We start from the raw sequence: 25,135 nt of genomic DNA on the forward strand, positions 1-25,135 counted from the left end.
GAGAATCTGTGTTTATTTCTTATCGGTCTCTGGGAGCGAAAAATGTAAATAATATTTTTAAGTCGCCTACTAACGGATAACACACGTGAATAGCAAACATATGCATCCTCCGGATGTAAATACTACATCTGTGGGCAGTTATCAATAATAGCTTCGAAGATTCTTAATTTTTTATGCAAGTTATGCACATACGATTTAAAGTTAATTTTTACAGGGTTACATGTCAAAAGAGATACATGTTCGCGGAAATAAACGAGTAGTTGTAATTGTTTTTTTTTTTCTTCTCTAACTGGGCCCATAGACGCTAGAATCGTACGATACTGAACAATAAAATATAACTTTTTTTCTTCATTTTATTAAAAGCTGTCTTTACTTGAGATATAAGATAGTCCATTAACTCAGATTAGGGTAATTTAGTTTTTTTTTCCATTTCTTGTTCATTTTCTTTGTACACACATATACAAACACACATGATTGTGGGTGGGGGGTGTTACAACAGAAGAGCCGTTCCATAAAAGGGAGTCACCTTTAGCTCTCCAGAATTGTTTTCTACGTAGTAACCACTATTCTAAATGCAATTTTGCAAGAGATGAACGATGGCTGTGAATGGGCTTTAGATGCTCTATTTGGCATACGAAAATGATATCCTCTTGTGTGGCATTCTTATATTGTTTCAGCAGATTTAGTCTCCAACATTCCTTAAATGTATTGCGTCGAAATCTTGAAATTTTAACCTGAAATCTGATATCTGCACTTAATTTAACACTTAAGCCTTTATTTTTACCTCAAACAGTTAAAGTTTTAGGTGGGGTAGAGGGGCACTATCAAAACGAGTTATCTTTTGCGATTCAGAATGTATTTTATATCATAGTTACCACCATTATCAATGCAATTCTGCCAGCAATTCAATGACGCACCAATGCTTGGACGCAATGTATAGGAAAGGGGTTGTATTTTGATAATTTCGCCCGTTCAATATCTGCAACAGAGAGATTAAACTTTCAACTCATGTATACAGAAACTCAGTAAGCATCACAATGACGCTATTAACAATTATCTCTGGTTTATTTCCGTGTAATAAATATAGGAACAATAAATTTAGGTAAAACCATCATATATATATATATGTATATATATATATATATATATATATATATATATATATATATATATATATATATAAAGACAGACAGTCAGACAGAGAATAGAGAGATAGATGGATAGATAGATAGATAGATAGATAAATATGCTTACACACATAAATATATAATATATTATATATATATATATATGTGTGTGTGTGTATGCACATATCTAATCTAAAATATACATGACGTAATATAAAAAAATCTTATATATCACTAAGTTAATTGAGATAATATATAAAACAGACATGATTTTTTATAGATTTCTAACTATAAGCATATTTGTATTTCTATTAAAATCTATTCACGTATTTAGCACCGTTTAAATTAACACCATGTACATACACACACATACATATATATATACATACATATATATACACATATATATATAAGCGTGTGTATGTGTAAATGCCTGCATATATATACGCGTGTGAATGTGTGTATACGTACTAGGGTGATAGTATTATTATATATAGATAGGAAACAGTCATCCGTAGTTTTCATTAAATTACATTTTTCTATATAGCATAAAAAACATGTAAACATTATCTTTTTACAGCAAGCGCCTATCTAACTCTTAAAGATACAAAAAGTATTATTTAAAAGTAGCTGATCCTGTTATTAAAATATATTCGTATTTTACATTAGTTTTTGGTTTATTACACCCATCATCTTTGTAATACAAACACTCTGGACCTCTCTTGCTTGCTTTCGTGCCTTATGTCCTCGACCATCTGGCGACTGCATCTTAAAAAATAGGAATGACAGGTGAATTTATATATATATATATACATATATATATATATAATCAAGCAGGAATATACATATATATATATATATATATATAATCAGGCAGGCATACATATATGAGTATACATACATATATATATATATATATATATATATATATATATATATATATATAATCGAGATAATACACTGATTAAAAATTAGATGAAAGATCCTGATAGATAATTCTTGAAATAATATTTCAGGGCGATCATAGCCAAAAAGAAGAAACTCAACATTTAAGCCTAGAGCAATATATAAGTTAGTTGTTATATTGAAATTCTGAAAAAAAAAAACAAGATATAGACACATATATTCGAATTAAAAATTTATTATTTGACAAAAGGAACATATAGAAGGGGTTATGTTGATTTCATTAATCCATGGATTTTCAATAAAGGCTCACATCATCAGAGGAAATGAAAGGCGGTTAGAAAAATGTTCAGCTGTGAATAGACACTTATTTTTCTTTTCAGCACAAATATTGAAAATAGTCTTTTAAGTGGTGAATGATAATTATATGAAAATAATTATAGGATAAGGGAATTTTATACAACCTTGGGAGTCCGTTATCGGAAGAAGTACAATGTCCTCCGGGGTTAGAAATCCAGGTAGGCTGAATATTGGTCCAGGGGAGAAGGCAGCAGTCCCATTTAACAAAAAAAGCATGGTTGCTCCTTATTGATTTTCCGAAAGGTATACGGGGCCGCCGTATTCCTTGGTGCGTTGACTGTGTTTTGGTAGATTTAATGCCAACATAATATAAACATAACACTTCTATATATTCCTTTTACCAAACACTAAATTCTTAATTCGAATATATGTGTCTATATGTTGTTTTGCTTTAGAATTTAAATATAACTACTAAACTTATATATATATATATATTAGTTCTAAAACAGAGCCTTTCTTTGTTCGATAAAATGCATGCCCATTGGCTCATATGAAGGGGCGCAGTGGATACTAGAAAGCTGATTGGCGAACTAAAATCCTCAACAGAAGAGGGTCATATAAAAACGAGAAATAACCGCAGGATTCGCGCATAAGCCTGACGAATCCTAGAGTGGGTGAAACGCCGAATATTCAGTGTAGCTTAGTCGCCATATATATTTTATAAATTACTATATATATATATATATATATATATATATATATATATATATATATATATATATATATATATATATATATATATATATATATACCAACTTGATTTCCTGTCTTCGAGGATTGGGTGGTTTTATCCTTTAAAAACAGGGATGACAAGTTATTTTTTGTATGTATGTATATATATATATATATATATATATATATATATATATATATATATATATATATATATATGTATATATATATATATATATGAGGGTTGCTCAGAGACTAAGGGATGGAGGGTGTAGAGTTATACATTTTCGTTTCGAGGCATGTTGCTGACACCTAAGTCATGTTCACATATTTATTTTGGATCTCACTAGCCAATATCATGTACAATATAATAATCTTTAGAGAATTGTCTCTATAATAATAAATATGTAATCTGCACGAAATAAAATAGCATATTTAAACGAGAGGAAACGACAAGCAACCTGGTAGTATATCATTATCTACAAAATTCCAAATTTTCAAGAGATCAGTTTCCTTTATCTTTACAGTAACAAAATCCGGATGCTTTTGTATCAGATATTGCGTCTGTATATCATACAATAAAAAATTTGGCGTACAAAAAAAATCAATTTACTTCGTTCGCTGAAGGTTATACACAACATATATCATGAAATAGATAAAAAAAGATACGATTTCGAACAGATATGTTGCCAACAACGAATTAAACGTAATTGTAAGAGTATCAACGATTTTTCCAACGAAATATTGCATCAGACAACAAACATATGTTTCTCTTGATTCTCTTCTATTTAGCTAATTAAAAGTTACTTTAATCATTTCGATAAGTAAGTGAATGCTTATATTCAGGCATAGTTTTTTTCAGACAATATATATTCATAAAATAAAAAAAAACAAAATGCAGATGACAGATTGAAATAGAAAATGTAATAAGATTATTGTTGTAATGTGTAGTTAGTAGACAATTTATCAACGTTTTATATTGAATAATTTATACGCAATAGCTTTTCTTAAGGAAGGTTAGAAGAAGTAGATTAACTCGTTTTAACTTTCGTGTGGTATTAATGCGCATAAATATATGAGCTCAGCGTTTTCCAAATCTATGCTATTTATTGCATTTAAACATCGTTCTCTGGATGCAAAAAATTACTTTGCGGCAATTGCTAAAGTAAAGACTCAAATCCACATTCCTTTCATGTTTCAACGTATTTTTGTGTAAACACTTTTTTCCTTTTATATTACAACGTATTTTCATATAAAAACCTATTCCGTTTATGTTACAACATATTTTTTATGTAAAAACGTATTTCTTTTATGTCACAACCTATTTTTGATGCAGAAACGTATTCCTTTTATGTTACAACGTATTTTTATGAAAAAAACGTATTCATTTTATGGTACAACGTATTTTTTATGTAAAAACGTACTTATTTTATGTTGGAACAAACGCCTTATTGAGATTGCTGCGCGCGTAATTTTTTGGCAAGGGTTGCGCAATCTCCTTCTCTCCTTTAACTACTGCTTAAGTCGTGTGCAAGGAAAAGTCCAACACAACGGAACAAAATGACGAGATAAGCGGGAAGCACCTATAGCCCCGTGAAGTCCGAAATGGTCAACAATCAGGTAGTGCCCATTGTTACTTTATTATATACATGTTTACATTCGAATTTACAAGGGATGTACTAAATACAATGTGTGGATTTTAGTCTTTATTTTAGCAATTGCCGCAAAGTGATTTCTTGCATCCAGAGAACGACGGTGAAATGCAATAAATAGCATAGATTTGGAAAACGCTGAGCTCGTTTATTTATGCACATTAATACCACACGAAAGATAAAACGAGCTAATCTACTTATTCTAACCTTCCTTAAAACAAGCTATTTCTTATAAATTATTTAATATAAAACGGTGATAAATTGTCTACTAACAACACATTACAACAATAATCTTATTACATTTTGTATTTAAATCTGTCATCTGCATTTTGTTTTTTTTTATTTTATGAGTATATTTTTATCTGAAAAAATATGCCTAAATATAAGCATTCACTGTCTTATCTAAATGATTAAAGCAACTTTTAATTAGCTAAATAGAAGTGAATCTAGAGGAACAGATGTTTGTTGTCGGATGCATTATTTCTTTTGAAAAATCGATGATACTCTTCCATTTACGTTTAATTCTTTGGTTGCAATTAATCTGTTCGAAATCGTATCTTTTTTTACTTATTGCATGATATAAGTTGTTTATAACCTTCCGCGAACGAAGCCAATTGGTTTTTCTGTACGCCTAATATTTTATTGTATGATATACTGACGCAATATCTCATACAAATGAATCACGATTTTGTTAATGTAAATTTAAATGAAACTGATCTCTTGCAAATTTGGAATTTTGTAGTAAACTATATACTACGAGGTTAACTGTCTTTTCCGCCTGTTTGAATATGCTATTTTATTTCGTGCAGATCCATTTCATAGATATTTCTTAATGCTGATGTAATATATAATACTCCGACTGGGTGACATTCCTTTGCTTGCCAATCAGACACAATATGTATTACAAAATCAGACAAGCTTCTTGACCACTGTCTTAAACATTAGTACCTTTGAAATCCAAAGATGGTTCGTCCCTTTTAAATAATGTTGAGTTGATCATGGATAAATGACAAAACATTTTCGATGTCTTTTTTATAGTCCGTTTGAAGTAAATGATATAGTTATTAATCGTCTCCGTCAAAAGAAGGTAGTTGATAAGTTGATGACTGATCTCAGCATTGTTGAACTTAAAAGCACATTAACAGAGATTAATAAGAGAAAAACACCCGGACTTGATGGGATACTTGTTTAATGATGGCTATTCCATGTGAAAGCGATATCACCGCAGTACATACACTCGTATTTTCTATCTGGCATGGTAATGATATCCCACAAGATTGGATTGATGAAATATGGATCGAAATCTATACAGGAAAGTAACCAGCATCTGAGTGTGGTGATTATAGAGGAATGAGCTTGCTTGAAGCTAGTGAGAAAGGATTTATTATATATGTTTTTAAACCGTTTGCTGAAATTGATTTGCCCCTCTATCATCCCAGAAAATCAATGTGGTTTTAGACCTGGCAGCGGCACAATGGGCATGATATTCTCTGCACGACAGCGAAAGGGAAACTGTATGGAGAAGCAAGCGCCTTTATATGAAGTTTTTGTTGATCTGACGGAAGCTTTTGATACCATTAATCGTAAGGCACACATTAGAATTATTAGGAAACCAGGCGTCTGGTGGAGTTGCTTCAGCAGTTACAACATAATATGAAAGACCCTGTGAACTTTAATGGATCTCTGCCTGGTCCAATGTCAGTTGAAAACGGCGCGAAGCAAGGTGATATACTCGCACTAATATTATTTTCCATATAGTTTTCTGTGATGCAGATGCATACTTTTAAAAATTGCGATGCATGGGTGAAGTTTCAGTTTCACACATCAGGAAAACATTTTAATCTTAGACGTCCCAACGCAAAGTCAAAAATTTTCAGTACTTATGTACTTCAGCACTTGAACTTTTATAAGCCGATGATGCACCCATTGTTTCACATTGCTTACCATTACTCCCAAGAAAACATACGTTATGTATTCTCCTCTTATACAAATGCCATATGTTAAACCAACAATCGTAGTTGGTAGTAAAAAGTTAAATGTCAGGAACAATTTTGTATATATCGATAGTAGGTTGAATAAGAACTGTATGCTTGATGTTGAGATAAATTATAAAATAGCCGAAGCCAATTCTGCTTTTTGCAAACTGGATGAACGTGTGTATTCAGGTCGAGGAGTCACATGGAAAATAACGAAGTGTTAACGAATCATGCGTGACTACTACATGACTATATAGATCAGAGACGGTACAACATATAGAAAGCGTCTCAATTTATTGGTAATGCTTCACTAAAGTTGTATTCGGAGAATACTTAATATTAATTTGAGGACTCTAACGTCTGACACTTTAGTTTTTGGACAATCAAATAATATTACTGTTGAAATGAAAATCATTCAAAATCAGATGCGCTGATCTGGATACTTTGTTAGGATAGAGGGCAATGGAGTTCTTAAATAACGTTTTATGGCGGGTAAGGTGGGAAAAGGACATAAAACAACAAAAAATAAAGGATTCTTAGTAAAACAACTTAAAAATACTTGAAATGGATATACATGGATGCAGGAATCCCAAGCGAAATATCGATTAGTGTGGGGAAGAACTACTAGAGGAATTTTAAAGATCTTTGAATAGCGGCGTGTAGATCTCGCTGTTGTAAACGTGTTTCGAGTAAGCAGGAAGAAAATATAAAAGGAATTACAACAGAAACTGACGTGCACTGTATGTGGTAGATACATTTTGTTAAAAACTAGTTTGTAAATAATCTGAAAACATGCAATCAAAGACAGGCACAAAGTCCTACGAAGAGGCTTTTACAACACGTCATGCAACGCTAAGTTGTCCTCTTTGTGGCCTAATCTGCAAAACTAAAAGTGACCTAGCAGGACATTCGCGGATTCAAAATATTATCATGGTATCACTTTTACAAGAAGGAAAGTTTTATGCCACATATGTGTAATTTCATGTAGAGATTAAAGTTAGATTAAACAGTCAACAACGTGCACACATATGCACAAAACTTAACTGAAGAGAAGGCATACTTTTGACAGGAAATAGCAATCATCTTCATGTGTGCATATATGTAAAAGTTGAAGGAAAGGGTGACAGAGAAATAGAAGCCTGTTTTACGCTCTACAAGATGCTCCTGTGTAAATACACCTATTGAGATTCGAAACTGGAACACTACAGTGTAGCATTGTATATCTGAGTGTATATATACTATGCGGTTGTTTAATCTTAGTAAAAGTTACAGCGTATAAGAACACATATCATATGAACATATCTTATAGTTTTGTGGGGTTTTTTGCTGATTTTCTTCAAAATATGCGTAGTCATAATATTCTGTAACACCCTAGAGACAAACCAATAAAAATATTAATGCATATTAGGGAAGATCATTTCAGAAATATCTTTTTGAAGAATTCTGCTAGAATAAACATTTACAGGTTTCAAATTTCTGTAAAATTCTTTAGTTAGTATATTTTGATTGCAATGGTTTGAGCTGCTTGATTAATTTACATCATATTTTTTTAAAAACGGATACATATAAATAATTGCCTCAAAACTATCACGTGTATATATATATATATATACACGCGCACACACACGCGCGCACACACACACGCGCACACACACACATATATATGTACGTGTATATATATATATATATATATATATATATACATATATATATACGAGCAAATAGTTAATAAAAAGTGATAAAACATTTTGAAAAAGAGTTAAAAACATATTTAATCTGAAAAGGAACCACTTGATAAGTGGATAGTCCTTAATCCGCGGAGTTTCGAATACATACTTTCATTCTCATCAGAGGGTATGATTTAGTAAAATGCGGGATCGGATTTTGTTTGCAAAATTATTTGATGAATCTTCAAGTAAGTCAAAGATCTTAATGATAACAAAATGTAAGCAGAGGGAATAGGGTGAAGAAAAAAGTGATTTCATGTGAATGGATAGTCTTGTTAAAATAAAGTATCCAATGACGGTAAAATCCAAAAATGCAAATCCCAAAAAGTAAGTTACATTTCCATTCGCACAAGTAAAATCCAAGGGAATCGCGTAATTGGAAATAATCCAAAATTCCGATTTTCTTCGTTCTTCTTCTTCGCTCAGTTTTCTTTATTACTCCTTGCCTCGGCAGCCGAGTCTAACGCATATCTTATTTTTATTTTAATAATATTATTGAAATTCTTTCTCCTTTCCTTGTAAATATTTGTGAATAATTCCACGAGTTTAGCAGAGAAAGGACTACCCACTTATTTAATGTTTCCATTTAATATTAAATATGTTTTTAACTCTTTTTCCAAGTTTTTTAAAACATGTTTTATTAACTATTTGCTCTTATTACCGGCTCTATCTCCTATTTGGTTTTATCGAGCTTTTACATCTGGTTAAGATTACTTTATAATGAGACATTCTTTAATAGTTATATTATACTTTAGTTTTACCATCTTGGTTTTCTTCGTAAATTTATTGTAATTTTTATTTCATATATATATATATATATATATATATATATATATATATATATATATAATTTATTCATATTATGGAAGAGTAAATCATTAACAACGCCAAACCTATTAAGGCAAGTAAACTTAACACGATAAAAAAAGAAAAAAAAGATTATTTAATCAAATATGAAGAAAATGTATATACATTGTATATATCATCAAGGCAATATAAATAATTAAACGGGGAAATAAAGAAAAAAAGGGGCAGGATTATACAAAATGCAAATATAGAAAACTTGATTTAATAATAATTAGACATGAAATGAGAATGATGTAATAAGATAATATGGAAAAAATAATTAAAATAGGTACAACATAGAGAGCTAAATCGATTGAACATGTGTATGTAATAGAAAGAAAATTTAAACCATTATGAAATAATTGGTATCATATTAAAAGAATAACTAATAAAAGATGGAAGAGAAACAATAGTGATGTGAAAGTGGAGAAAGAAGGATAGAAGATAATGACAAGGAATAATGAACACGAAAATATATATACAACGAGGTAACAAAACAATGTAAAAGTTAAGAAAATGGAATGAGAAAAATGTTAAAATGATTTCAATATGAGATTTGTAAAAAATGGTGATTATATAAGAAATTTTTATATACCTATTACTATTATTCATTTCCATTTTTTATTTTTTTATTCAGTTTTCATCCCAAACAAGGCACAGTGCCACTTTGAAGCAGGGGGCTACTATCAGGGACTTAATTTGCAGGGACATTATGAAGGGAGATGAGTAGAAAGATGTATTTTTCAAATTACACTTGAACTTCCGCATATCAGTACAGTTGGGAAAGCAGAATCCGGGAAGGGAGTTCCAAAGATCTGCATCACTGGGGAAGAAACTATTGGAGTAAAAAGGCTTTTTTCGCACCTAGGGATCTCTACTGTAAAGGGATAAGACTTAGTAGTTTGTCGAGTTTGTCGGAGGTAGTTACGTCGAGGAGGTACAAGTGTTTGCAGTTCGTCAGAGCAATCACCATTAAAGTATTTGTAGAACAGGCAGAGGGATGAAAGATCTCGTCGATGGGATAGAGGCTGAAACCTAGATGACAGTTCAGGACCTATCAGGTTGGCGACTCTCTTTTGAACTCTGTCCAGGAGCGAAAGACAAACAGCAGATACACCAGCCCAAATGTGACAACAGTACTCCATACATGGGCGAATGCTGGCCTTATAGAGGTGCAGGATTCTTTCAGGCGTAAGTAGTTTTCTAGCACGGTAGAGATAGCCAACCTTCCTTGCAGCAGCCTTGGCAATGCTCTCAATGTATCTATTCCTGTTCATATTCCCTGTAAACGTTAGGCCGAGGAGTTTAAAAGAAATAATTTCAGGCAATGTGTTCTTGGCCATTTCTATTAGTGGTAGAGAAGGTTTCGTGTAGTTATTGAAGGAAACAAGCTTATACTTTGCAGCATTGAATGTGACCATCCATTTTTGTCCGCATTGCACTACAGATTGGAGGCCATCCTCTAGTGTTTCTGCCATTTCCTTGGATATGTGTTCATTTGTTTTCCCCTCATATCTGTTATAGAGAGTGGTGTCATCGTCAAATCTACCCATCTCCGAAACAATTTTATCAGGGAGGTCATTTATGAATATCAGGAATAATAGAGGTCCAAGCATAGACCCCAGATGTACTCCCGCATTTATGTCATATTGTTGTCTCTTACTTAATAAGGATTTAATAACATTACGAATTCTTCCAGTGATTCCATATGATCTAATTTTCCTTAGAAGACCATTGTGCCATACCCTGTCACAAGCATTAGATATATCAAGGGCTACCCCTCTATCCTCCACTGTTTTGTCCAATGAACGGTATATACGTTCAGAAACTACAGTTAAGATATCTGCTGTTGAACGGGCTTGCCTGAATCCATATTGTTTGCCAGTCAGGAGTTTAGCAAATGTTAGGTGCTGGACTAGGGCTTGATTAACTGAGGGCTCAAATATTTTGGCGAAAAGCGAGAGGAGGCTAATGAGGCGATAATTTAGTGGGTCAGTTCTTTTACCAGAATTCTTGAAGACTGATACCACAGAAGCGGTTTTCCAGCAGTCGGGAAAACAAGATTAGTTAAGACATTTATTGTAAAGTTTGGAGAGAACTGGGGCAACCTCGGCAGAGCATTTTTTAATAGCCCAGCCGGGATGAGATCTGGTCCACATGCTTTTGAGGTGTCTAGGTATAATAGCATGTACCTGAGAAGGGGTGATTTCAAATCGTCTAGTGTGGCGTGTGTTCGCAAAGGAAAATCAGGGAGGGAGTGGTGTACCGGGTCCAGTGTGGAGTTTGAGGCAAACCGACTGGCAAGCAGATTAGCCTTGTCAGTTGCCGTGTAAGCCACCTCATGATTGTTTGATAGGGGGGGGGATATTTGGCTGCCCATTATTTACTACGCTGTTGTAGATTTTCCAAAAATTCCGCGTTCCTAATTACTGTGCCTCGTTGCATTTTCTGTCTCAGCCGTCTCTATCAGTCTCTTACAATTATTTCTAGCTTCTATATAGTTTTGTTTATTTGAACTGGACTTATGTCGGTTGAATCTGCGGAGCGCATGGGTTTAAATGATGAAAAATTATTGTCGAAATTAGTAACATATCCAAGAATTATGAAAAATGACGAAATGTGAGTTAATTGATTATTGTGTTTGAAATGAAATAATCAGCCCAGAAAATATACCAAAGTTTTTATTTTAGTAGTGTGGGGTTATAAATTTGAGCAAAAATACAAACAAGTGATTGTCAAAATTAGTAATATATCCGAGAATTATGAAAAGTTGTGAAATGTAAACTGATAAACAGTTGTGCTTTATATGAAATAATCGGGGCTGATAATATATGAAAGTTATGTTTTCGGTAGAGAGGGTGGTGAGGATGGTTTACATTATTAAAAATATGTTGAAATTAATAAGATATCCAAGAATAACGAAAAATGATAAAATGTGAGTTAATTGATGTGTATGTATAATAAAATAATCAGCCCAGACAATACATCAGTATTATTATTTAAGTAAGGCGAAAGGCAATAAGGAGGGCTAAAATTATGAAAAATTATTGTCGAAATTAATAAGCTATCCAAGAATTACGAAAGAGGATGAAATGTCAGTTGATTGATTGGCGGTTTTGTAATAAAATAATCATCCTAGATAATATATCAAAGTTATTATTTTAGTAAGAAAGGTCGATAGAGATGGTTTTAATTATAAAAAAATCATGGACGAAACTAGTAACATATCCAAAAATTATGAAAAATGATGAAAATCGAGTTTATTGAGTGATGTATTTATAAAAATAATCAGTCCAGACAATATATCAAATATATTATGTTAGTAAGAGAGGGCGATAAGGATGGTTTTAATTATGAAAAATGATTGTCAAAATTAGTAACATCTCCAAGAATTATGGAAGATGATAATATGTGAGTTTATGCAATAATGAGTGTGCAATGAAATAACCAGACGAGACAATATACCAAAGGTATTATTTTAGTCCGAGGGAGGGGCGATGGCGTCGGTTTAAATGTTAAAAAATGATTGCCCAAATTAGTAACATATCCAAGAATTATGAACAATTATGAAATGTGAGTTAATTGATTAGTGTGCTGTAATGAAACAATAACCCACACAATATATCAAAGTTATTATTTTAGTAAGGGGGAGCTATAAGGCCCGGTTACATTATGAAAAATGATTGTCGAAACTAGTAACATATCCCCGAATTAAGAAAAATGATGAAATGTGAGTTCATGCATTAGTGTGTTTGTAATGAAATAATAAGCCCTAACAATATATCGAAGTTATTATTTTATTAAGAAGGGGGATAATGTAGGTACAAATTATGAAAAATGATTGTCGAAATTAGTAACATATCCAAGAATTATGAAAAATGATTATATGGATGTTAATTGATTTGTTTGTTTGACGTGTGACATGAAATAAGCATCCTAGCAAATATATCAAAGTTATTATTCTAGTAAGGAGGAGCGATAATGTTGCTTAAAAATATTTTTAAAATATTGTCGAAATTAGTAACATATCTGAGAATGAAAAATGATTACATGTGAGTTAATTGATGTGTGTGTTTCTAATGAAATAATCAGCCTATACAATATATATAAGCTATTATTTTAGTAAGATGTGCGAAATGGTGAGTTACAAATGATGAAAAATTATTGACATGATTATTACCATATCCAAGAATTTATTACAGATGAAAAATTCTGCTGTGGAATTCCCACAGGTCCCGCTAGTTATTATTATTATTATTATTATTATTATTATTATTATTATTATTATTATTGTTATTATTATTATTATTAAATATTACTATTGTTATTATTATTGATGCCTACTGCTATGATTACTTATAGTATTACTGCTACCAATATAATCTTACTATTCTTACTACTATTATTATTACTAGCATTATTATTACTATTGTAATTGTAATCATTATTATTTTTTTATTATAATATAACATTTTTTATTATTATCACATTGTACACAATATATAGCAGTACACAAACATCGGTGTTGCTCGAGTATAACGTACTTTTAAATATGATATTTTAATATATGCAGATTTCCTATATATTATTAAAGAGCAAATGCTGTATTGATTGTTGTATCATATATATATATATATATATATATACATGTTTATATATATATATATATATATACATGTTTATATATATATATATATATATATATATATATTTGTGATTTCAAACGTTTTATAATAACTATGACATTTGTGCCATCGGCTGAAATTAAAACTGAAATAGTTTGCTCTCTATATTTATCCGTTACCATATGGACTACTGAATTAACGCATATAAAACTAACCATAACGTTGAAAAGACGTTAAATGTGTATTTTAGTATAGTCTAAAAAAGCACCTTAATTAAGTCGCGTTAATTATCACTTTGTTTACCTCAGCAGGTAAAACATGAATCGAATTTGTTCTAAACGAGCAATTCCGTATATATCAAGATGCAACTCAGTAAACGAAGACAAAAATATGACAAAAATGTTTGTTAGAATCTTTGCAAAGGCATACCCACATAGTTAAACTTTAAAAAAGTATATTCATTTTGTATTTGAAAAATGAAATTCATTTTATAACATGAATAGTCTAGCCAACTTTATTAAGAATGGGAAACTAGATTATATATGCACCATTTTTTATATCTTAGATTAAGGGAGGTAGTGTTTCATAAACAGTGCTGGGGAGCCATGATTTGATATACGGCTTTGTTTTTAAATTCCTGAAACAGTGTTTTATAGTAAACAACTGATGATCTCTTAAATAAACATTAGTACTATAGTAAATTCTAGAGATAAAGTAGATGCATTTGTTGCAGGTGATTAGATGACTTACTGACTAAATAGGTTTATAATGAATGATAAAACATATAACATTACATAAGTTGTTTTGTAAAAATTTTTAAAGATTAAAAAACTTCCAAGAACGCAATATATATATATATATATATATATATATATATATATATATATATATATTTACATATATACACTTAGGGGATTAGAACAAGAGTCTACAGAGCAGAGTATATTTTAATGTATTAGTACATTCATAATTACAATTAAAATAAAAGAAAAGAAAACAATGCTCGCTGTAATGTGCATATATAATAAGCTCAATAGGTATATATATCGTGGATCTATTTAAATGTTAAGTAAGATGATTGATAATTTTTAATTAAAGTAAAAATTCCAAATTGGTTTTATAAGGAAGAACAAACAAAATCAAATAAAATAAAATATGTGTGTGGGTATATATATATATATATATATATATATATATATATATATATATATATATATGGTTTTACGAAAATCGATTGTTTTCTATATAAAAGAAAAATTATAATGTAATTATCTAATCGCGTGTCGATTTCTTTAAAAGTATCCTATACATTAATCTTTCGGAGATAACTGAGGAAATACCTGAGCAAAGTTAATTCGTCATTTGTTTAGAATTTTTTTCTATTCTCATTAAAAAATGAAAAGAAGTAGTCACTTCTATTTTTGTCTCCCACACATTCTTTTTCTTTGTTAAAGATTAAATAAATATAAAGCTAAAAAAATGAGACAGGGTGCATTTTCTTGTTTAACTTATTTTAAACGTTCAAGCATATCAAACTCTTAATTTCATAACATCAGATTCTTATAAATTCTTTGCAATATCGACAAATTAAATCCGACATTGCAGAAGTTCATGCGATTTACATTTTCCTATTATTCTGTATATTTAAAGAAAATTGTATAGCCGCCAATTTAAAAGAAACATTTACACATGAAATAAGTATGGTGGGAGATATACAGTATAAGAGTTACATTGTTTTTTTTATGAAAAAAAGGCTATATCTTGGCAGACATTTTGATATTAAAAACGAAAATATATAGTTATATATATATATGCATATATATATATATATATATATATATATATATATATATATAATAACCAACATTTGCTGACTAAATCCCGTAATCATAATATACTAGTAAAACAAAGGTCAATATTAATTAACCCTGTTAATTAGGCTAAATGATTATTTGTATTACTAATCGAGCCGATATATTATAATTTTCAATAATTTAAACAACGATATATCATAACAGGTTTATCATACAATGTATTTCTTCAGTATTATAATCGTTTCTAAAACAATCTAAAACATTATTCTTAAAAGATACTCCAAAATAGCTTAACATTCGACGTAAAATAAAATTGAAATACACTAGAATTATAAAACATTGTTTTTTTTTTTTTACTAATGCAGGGAGCGAACTTACCTTCACTTTCTTATTTAATTGATAGATCGTGTGATAAAGCTGTTATAATATATTTATTGCTAACTTATATATATATATATATATATATATATATATATATGTATATATATATATATATATATATATATATATATATATATATATATATATATATATATATACACTAGCAGTTCAGCCTGCCTTTGCTCGGGTTCTATATACGGTTCATAACTTTATGTGCATGTGTATATGTACATTAAAATGGTTGACTCATGTCCAGGTTGCCTTATTCTTACATTTAAAGTGTTTGGACCAAATATCGGCTGATGAATTTGCCAGAGTCTGCAAAGGTTATCTGTTTCAACTTTGACCAATTGCCAGCTAAAATTTTCTCCAAGACAGATGAAAAAACTTGCTGCATTTTTGAATACGCTATGTGTACAATGTCAAATGTTTAGGCTAAAAATTGGATGAATAATTTGCTGGAAACCTCGAACCACTTGCCGGCCAAATTTTCGACCTAAAATCGAATAAAACGCTTCGCTTATTTCTGAATACACTTTATGTAAAATTTCAAATGTTTAGACTAAAATTTGTCTGAGTAATTTGGTAGAGACAGTCGACGTCAATTTTTTAAAAAATGGGTTACCCGAATATTCAGCCCTTTATATTTATTGTTTTGCGTTCAAATCAAATTAAAAAGTTTCAAGTCTTAAGTATCAAATTTCGCCAAAAATGTTGGTATGCTTTTCAAAGGTAAAATCGTTGAACTTTGATAGGCAATTTTCCAGGGAAAAAACACTTAATTTTTTTCACATTCAAAATACCCCTTTTGTCAAATTTAGAATCTGTAGAACGAAAATTCAAACTGACAAAGAAGTTTGGTAGGGAAATGTGCGCACACTGATACAGACAGCCAATTTCACTTTATAGATACATACACACATACACGCATATATATATATATATATATATATATATATATATATATATATATATATATATCTTGATTACATCTTGTCTCGACAATCGAGTTTAACGCATATGTTCTTTTTCTTTTAATAATATTATTGGAATTCTTTCCTCTTTTCCTTGTACCTATTTGTTAATTAATCCACGGATTTCGGTTTTTTGGATTATTTATGACCATATTCCAATTACGCGATTTCCTTGGATTTTATTTGTGAGAATGGAAATTTTACAAATTTTCTTGGATTTACACATTTTTGTTTTTACCGTCATTGGATACTTTAGCTTTCACAAGACTATCCATGCACGTGAAATCATCTTTTTCGTCACCCTATTCCCTCTGCATCACTTTTTGTTATCAAGTAAGATCTTTGATTTACTTGCAGTTTCCTCAAATACTTTTGCAAGCAAAATTCGATCCCGCATTTTGCTAATTCCTACCTCTTATGAGAAGGAAAGAATTTCTTCGAAGCTCCACGGATTAAGGACTATCCAATAATTTAATGTTTCCTTTTCAAATTAAATATGTTTTAACTCTTTTTCAAACTGTTTCAACATGTTTTATTAATTATTTGCTCTCAATTACATGAAACTTCCGCATTTTTACACTCCTATATTTATTCGAGATCGATTTGGTCACCTTTTTTTTCAATTAAGTCGATTGATTTACTGCTCTATTGATAGCCCCATCGCCGTGCGTAGGGTGGAAGTTGACACATATCTAGCAGTTACATTTTAGTGTGCATTTTATTTGAAAATTCCTACTGTTAATTTTATTTAATTGATTTATAACTAACTAGCATTAAAGCCCGGTGTTGCCCGGATGTTTGGATATGTATGTTGAGCAAAAAAAGTGGTAGTAGAAAGGCTGGCTCGAACCCGTACCACGAAGGAGGAAAAGAAATAGAAAAAAAAAACCCTGACGTATTTGCGGTTATAACCACCGCCAAACCGAAAGTGACTTATGTTTAAATTGAGGCTAGACAATCGAAAGGAGAGGATGACTTTAAAAAATATCCGCGAAAAAGTGAAGTGCCCCCCGTAGAAGTGTGCCCAGTTTAAAGTGAAGATATTCATGATTTTAGCCAATTTTTCGTCTGAAAGGTCGAACTTCAAAACGATGGTGATATGGGTAAAATCCGTCGCCTCTGTCGAAAGATTTAGGCAGACATGCAAACATACATACGCACACAGGTTTACATATTCGTAACTAAATATTTTCGACCCAAATCGATTAAAAAGCTTGCCCTATCTCCCATACCCTTTATGTCAAATTTCAAATGTTTAGACCAGAAAATGTCTGAGCAATTTGGTAGAGACCGCGGAGGTAATGTTTTTAAATCTTTGACCCTTATTATGACCCCTTAACTTTTATTGTTTTGGGCTCAAATCAAGTTATTAGATCCATGTTGACGGAACCTCTATAGAAAATTTCAAGTGTTTATACCTAAACATGTTGGAGGAGTTTGGTAGAGTTCTCAAAGGTCAGATACTTGTATCTGTAACAGCCAAATTTTTTGACCGAACACCGATCACGAAGATTTTCCTAAATCTCAGTACCCTGTATATAGATTTCCGGTCTGTAGATTTAAAATTGACAGAGTTATTGCGTAGGGAATTGTACACAAACACACCTACATACCCACAGCGAGACAGGCACAGATATAAACACAGAGATACACACGCAGATACACAGACACTTTTAGATATATAGATTATTGAAAAAGAAAATTAACATGCAATATTCAAGTATCATGCTTCAATTGTCCTCTCATCTCGTTCATTCTGTATCAAAAAACCTACGGCTGATTTGATATGTATGGTGTTCCTGGTTTTTCGATAAATGCATTTCAGTTAACTTAAAATTCAATGTCATAGTGAAATTGTGTTTTACACAGAATAATTCATCTCATATCAATAAAACCTTGTTTTGATTTTATGTGTCGGGTCTTGTGGGCTGGTGTGGTACCAAAGTTTCTGAAATGTACTTATGATATTAGGCTGTATACGGCGTTAACTTAGGTTTAAATGATCTGTTCAATCTTTTCTCGGATGTTGTTGATTGTGTATTATCAATAATAATCAACACCAAACATATACACACCTTATTTAAGAACACTGCCAGGCACATGAATTACCTTCCTGTGAGATTTCATATTAAACAAACTGGCTGTTTTCGAGTTTATAGGGAACGGGTTCACACATGCACAAATTTCTGTTTAACATTCATAGATATATACACACACATATATATGTGTGTGTGTGTGTGTGTGTGCGCGCATGTGTGTGTGTATGTGAAAAAATACGAATGACGTCATGGAACCATATTAAAAGAATAAGCAGCCTCTCTTCCAATTTTCGGATTTTAATCATGTGAAATCACACTTAATTTCCTTTTGACGGATCGATAGTTGCTATTTGTTCTGGTGAGTTGAGGGCATAATAGATAAACATATTGATATAATAATTAAGTGATTGATTTTGCGCAACCAAACAGATATTGTCCCGAATTGTTAAAACCAATTAAATTAAAGGAATAAATTATAAGATTGTCAGCATCATTAATTATATATATTCGGTATATATTGCTTTGTAATTACATTGAGTTATTTAAATAAGGATTGGCATATATATATATATATATATATATATATATATATATATATATGTACTATCAGAAGTACAAGTCGTTGACTGGGTTCAAAAGCAGCCTACAGAAAATGGACTGTGATTGATGAAAGTATGATAGTTTATGAAATGGAGGGGGTGTAAAGAGATAGGATTTTATACTAAAAAAATTACCTGAAGCAATATATGGTGAAAGTAATGATAATTTTCGCGAAACTATATTTTTTTATATCAACATTATTTCCATTCTTAGCCAAGAGTGACCAACAAAATGATGTTTCCTTACAAAGAGAAAATGTTATATATATTATAATATAAATATACAAGAAATAAATGTTACCATAGTCTATAAAAAGTTACTTTTATGGTGGAAAAGTTCATTGGTTTGTAGTTTTAAGTAGTTTGTAAAAAAAATTGTGTTTTTTTTAATTCACGAACCGGTTTAAAAAAAATTAAAATGACATCTAATTTGAAATGGAGAGCTCTGTTTTCAATTTGTAGGAGGGGCACCTGAACAATTTGTGTTACCAATTTAAGGGAGTTCCATCAACGGAAGAGATATTTATAGGCATATTTTAATGTTTTCCGTTATTTTGTGCTTGAGGAATATTCGATTATGGCATGTGTAGTTTATATAAAAAATTATTTAAGTAGTTTTCGCTTCAAATTTCGTTTTAATTTCAGTTTGCTGAAATTATTTCAAGTAAAGAGCATTAAAAACTATTTAATAAAAAATGAACTGAACTTTTATTGACTACGGTAACATTTATTTCTTGCATATTAATTTTTTCGGGTAATCCTTTGTTGGCTTTTCCGCTAAACACGCTTATTAAATAATATCGACGAAAAATCGAGAAACAAAGAAGCAAAAACAGTTTTGCAAAATAATGAAGCTTTACTTACTTTAGTAAAATAATCCGAAACAGCAAAATTGGATATTAAAAAAGTAAATACGTAATTACTTTAGTTTTTTAAGCAAATAATCGATAGAAATATGCATCAGGAGAAAATGGCACCTTCTTAAAACAGAACAGCTTCGTTTCAGTTTTACAGTATAGAACGGTGTAGTATTGCGCTGTCGAATTCAGGGTTGTACTATTGCAATGTAAAGGACATGCAGAGAGGGTTGTAATCAACTGGATTCCTTCTAGTGCACTGACAAAACAGCTTAAACAGTTATTTAAATACCAATAAAAAAGTGTATAAATGTTTTTAAAAAGACACTTAATCGCGTGAGCAGGATGTTTGCCTTCTTTAGACACGATAACAAGTAACGTCCTTATGTTTTGTAATTTATCTATTTATCTATTTTCGAAAGAGTGCCACGTGCAATATAGAAGGAAGAGTCAGAGGTATGCCAAATTTGTGTCGAGAATTGTCTAAAGTTCCGACATTTGGGGGGGGCTTTCACTTTAATATGAACGTGAATTTATGGGGAGAATTTATTCGACACAATATGATTCAACTCTTCAAATTCTTCGTAAATAACTTATGCTATACTAGCTTAAATCTAAGTAACCCCAAATACTCCCAGTTTTTTGGAAATTCCTTTTCTCGTTTTATATACTAATACAAGCATTGTTATTGATTCATACATTCAAGTTAACCCTGTGTATTGTATTCCCAATTTTGATTAATTTATTAACGCCGAATGGGTGCAGAATGATGTATACATTCCGTTAGGTTGAATCTAAATTAGTTGTGGGGGCGTGAGATGTATGACTGTACACACTCGGTAGCGATTACCTCATGTCAACCTCGTGATTTAAAGATGTGCTCTGCCTGCATCCTGTCAATATCTCTCTTCGTGATCTTAGTCAATTACAATGTGACTTTACTAGCAATATTTATACTTGCATTGGACTCATGTTTGAATTTCCATTTGCACAAGTAAAATCCAAAAAAAACCCGTAATTGGAAAAGGATGGTCCATAATAATCCAAACGCAGAAATCCATGGACAAATTCACAAAAATGTGTACAAGCAAAAAAGGAAAAATTCCAATAATATTAAAAGAACTCGAATTTCTACTACATTTTATTGTGCACTTGCCTTCAGGGTATACATGAACAGAAGCTCGCTTTTTAATGTAAAGGAAACCATTTCCCGCATAAGGGATACTGTGGTTAGTAAAATAAAATTAAAATTTATCAGATATGAAGAATTTCTCCTCCACTAACTAAGACCTAGAAAATAAATTGCAGCATCAAAACAGCAAATGCTCTTTTTATTATTTCTATTACTTATTATACATTTTCTTAGAGGACTAATGTTTGCTTTGCTTTTTTTTCCTTCAGATATTTATTATTATTATTATTATTATTATTATTATTATTATTATTATTATTATTATTATTATTATTATTATATAAAAAAAACATATGCGTTTCATATTTCTGGAATATTCAGTCTACGAAATGATAAGTATTTCACGTTGAATGTTTAGATACATATCCGTCGATGATTTACTCCTATATATATATATATATATATATATATATATATATATATATATATATATATATATATATATATATATATATGCATATATATATATATAATCACGTTTACACTCACACACACGCATATATATATTTGTATACATATACATATATATATATATATTTATTTATGTATGTAAATACATTTTTAGAGGTAAAGAATTTAAACAGAGTTTTAAATATAATGGGCGGAAATCTCTCGACAACTCTTTCAGCTATAATCTCATCAGGAGAAAATCGATAGCGTAAAAATAATAATATTAAGTCGAAAGTAAAGGGGGGAAAACGGGAGAAAAGATTACCAGTTCAACGCAATTTAGACAGACTCCAAAATCTTTGAATGATTTCTGGAGTCCGCTCTATGTAGCACCTCGAACCATTCAATTTTATAACTATAAGCACAACACGGGTTGTCAACCAAATGCTGGCCAAGAGTTCAAGGCTGCAGAAGGAGAGAGACTACCAGACCCCCTCCTCCCTTGTCTGATCTTCGATGGAACATGCTGGCTATCACGAGTCAAACGATGCAAGGATGTTCGCCCAACATAACCAGCATCGGCCTGGCATTTTAATATTTTTAATATTGCTGTTTTCGATGTAAGGCAAACTATCCTTGCGAAAAGAAAGAAATGCAGGTTTCGTAGTATATACCAAAAGCAAGGGCACAGAATAAAAGCAGGCATAAATACTTCTGCGTATATGTTTGGAATGTCTATTTCTCTTTTCCCCAATCCACGGTAATTTTAAATAAACCGGGCATTTCAAAGGTCCAAACATTTTAGGGGATTTAAAATCCGCAACCTTTTTGAAAATACAGTCATCAATAAGGTCAACAGGATAAACATTTTTGATGAATATTTCCCTGATCTTTCCCTTTGGGAAACTGTGAATCTTTTCTCCCGTTTTTCCCCCTCGTTGTGCCATTATTTTAATCGTTTTTTACACGTTAATAAACTTTATTTTAGTGTCCCCGTAATGTTTGGCACGTTCAATATTTCCCCATCAGAACTCTTTACTTTCGACTTAGTATTATTATTTTTACGCTATCGATTTTCTCCTGATGAGATGATAGCTGAAAGAGCTGTCGAGAGATACCCCCCCATTATATTTAAAACCCTGCCGGCCCTGTAAAATAGCGATCACGTGCGCTCGTGGGGGAAAATGTATGTACCATAGCAAAGTACCGACGCATTTTATATATATTTATATAATAAAGTGTATAGCTTCCAAATAATAGCGTCTTTATTTATATGATTTGTTCCGAAAAAACAAATACGGAATATTCTTAATAGAAATATGCTGCAGAAATAAGTTCAATAAACTTCTATCTTTGTTTTTTTTATTATTTTTGTTCAGCAAATTGATTAAAAGAAAATTCAACTATTTAGGATTGAACTTTTGCAATTTAATCACGAGTTAACATCATCTATGTAGCAATATCAAACTCTAGTGCATTATATTTTTTGGCATAATAATAAAAACTGCATTTTCTCCATTGTATTTTGTAGGACAAATAATATAAGAGAAGCAAATATTTGAAAGCTAAACTATTCAATGTATAATGTAACGCGACGGTTAAAAATATTATCAATGTGCACGGAATGTCTTTAATGTGAGAAAAATTCGAGAAACACTAAGTTTGTTTATGTCTTGGCCTCGTCGTCGTCGTCGTCATTGTTATAAAATAATTAACAGATACGCTTTCCTAATTTTGTTTCGTGTTTTGTTTGTATTTTGTTTTTGTTTTGTTTAGATAAAAGAGGAAAATATTTTAAAGCTAAACTTGTCAATACATGAATATCTATGCAATGCGACTGCTTGAAAATATTCCATATACACCTAACGTGTTTAATTTCATTTTGTTTTATATTTTTTTTTATAATACTGAACACAAAAGACACAAAATGTAAATGATGGTTAGTAAAATTACCAATGTACACGTAGCATTTTAATATTTTAAAGGACATCCGAGAAATTGCAGGTTTCTTTATGTTTTGACGAAGAAGTCATCGTATGCGTCGCCGTCGTCGTCATAAGAAAATTCGAGAAACTGTTAGCTTGTTTATGTTTGGACGAAAAAGTCATGATCGCCGTCGTAATAAAGCAGTAGACAAAGACACTTACGTATTTTGTTAATTTTTTTTTCTTTTTTAATTTTTAAGGAGAAATATTAATATCAAAGATGCACATATTTGGGAGCTCTGAAGTGATCTATGCATAAAATGAAATTGATGGCGCAAGAAATAATATGGCTCTTTATTATGACATATTTTAATGTTCAGGAGCGTATGATTTTAAAGCCAATAATTGAATTATGGAACATAAGAACTGTTAGGTTTCAGCCGATAAGAATGAACGGACTTTGGCAATGGTGCCTATATTATTTACGAATCGGCAATTGAAAAGATTATGCTAGCTCTATGCATCCATAGACCAGTAACGATCAGTGTAATCACAGTTTGTTTGTGGAAAATGTAGAATTTGTTCTGGTTACAACTGGTAGTAGTGGGAGGACTAAATATTTAGAGGAAAATAGGGACTCCTTCCTCTAAATATTTTGCGGTTGTGATGGTGTTTCTTGTAAAAAGGTTATACACCATTTTGTTATTACAATGTGTATTAAATGGTGGTGGAAAACTACATAAGATAGTGGCTATTAGCCTAGATGTGGGGATTCCTGCAGTTATTTTATTATATAGGAGCTGATTGATTAAAGCATCGCAATATAAACTTGGTTTAATTATATATAACTCAACATATCCGGATAAATGTTTTATAATTTATCGCAATTTCATAGAAGTATTCTCAGTGTTTATAACTTTGTTTACACAGAACATCTTCTTATATGGTGTTTCTTTATCTAATCTTAAATATGTTAAAACATTCTTCGTAAATAACTTATGTTATAATAGCTTAAATCTAAGTAACCCCAAATAATCCCACTATTCTTTTTGGAAATTCCTTTTCTCGTTTTATAT

The 25,135-nt window shown here is 31.0% G+C and overlaps 1 long non-coding RNA gene across 1 annotated transcript in view; it reads left to right on the top strand.

Annotated features, from left to right (window-relative positions):
* The window catches only part of LOC145285004 (uncharacterized), a 312,776-nt gene that overhangs the window by 251,202 nt on the left and 36,439 nt on the right, over positions 1-25,135 (top strand). The window lies entirely within an intron of this gene.

This window comes from Euprymna scolopes, chromosome 9 (genome assembly GCF_053919585.1).
Source record: "Euprymna scolopes isolate OS-2025 chromosome 9, ASM5391958v1, whole genome shotgun sequence".
NCBI lineage: Eukaryota > Metazoa > Mollusca > Cephalopoda > Sepiida > Sepiolidae > Euprymna > Euprymna scolopes.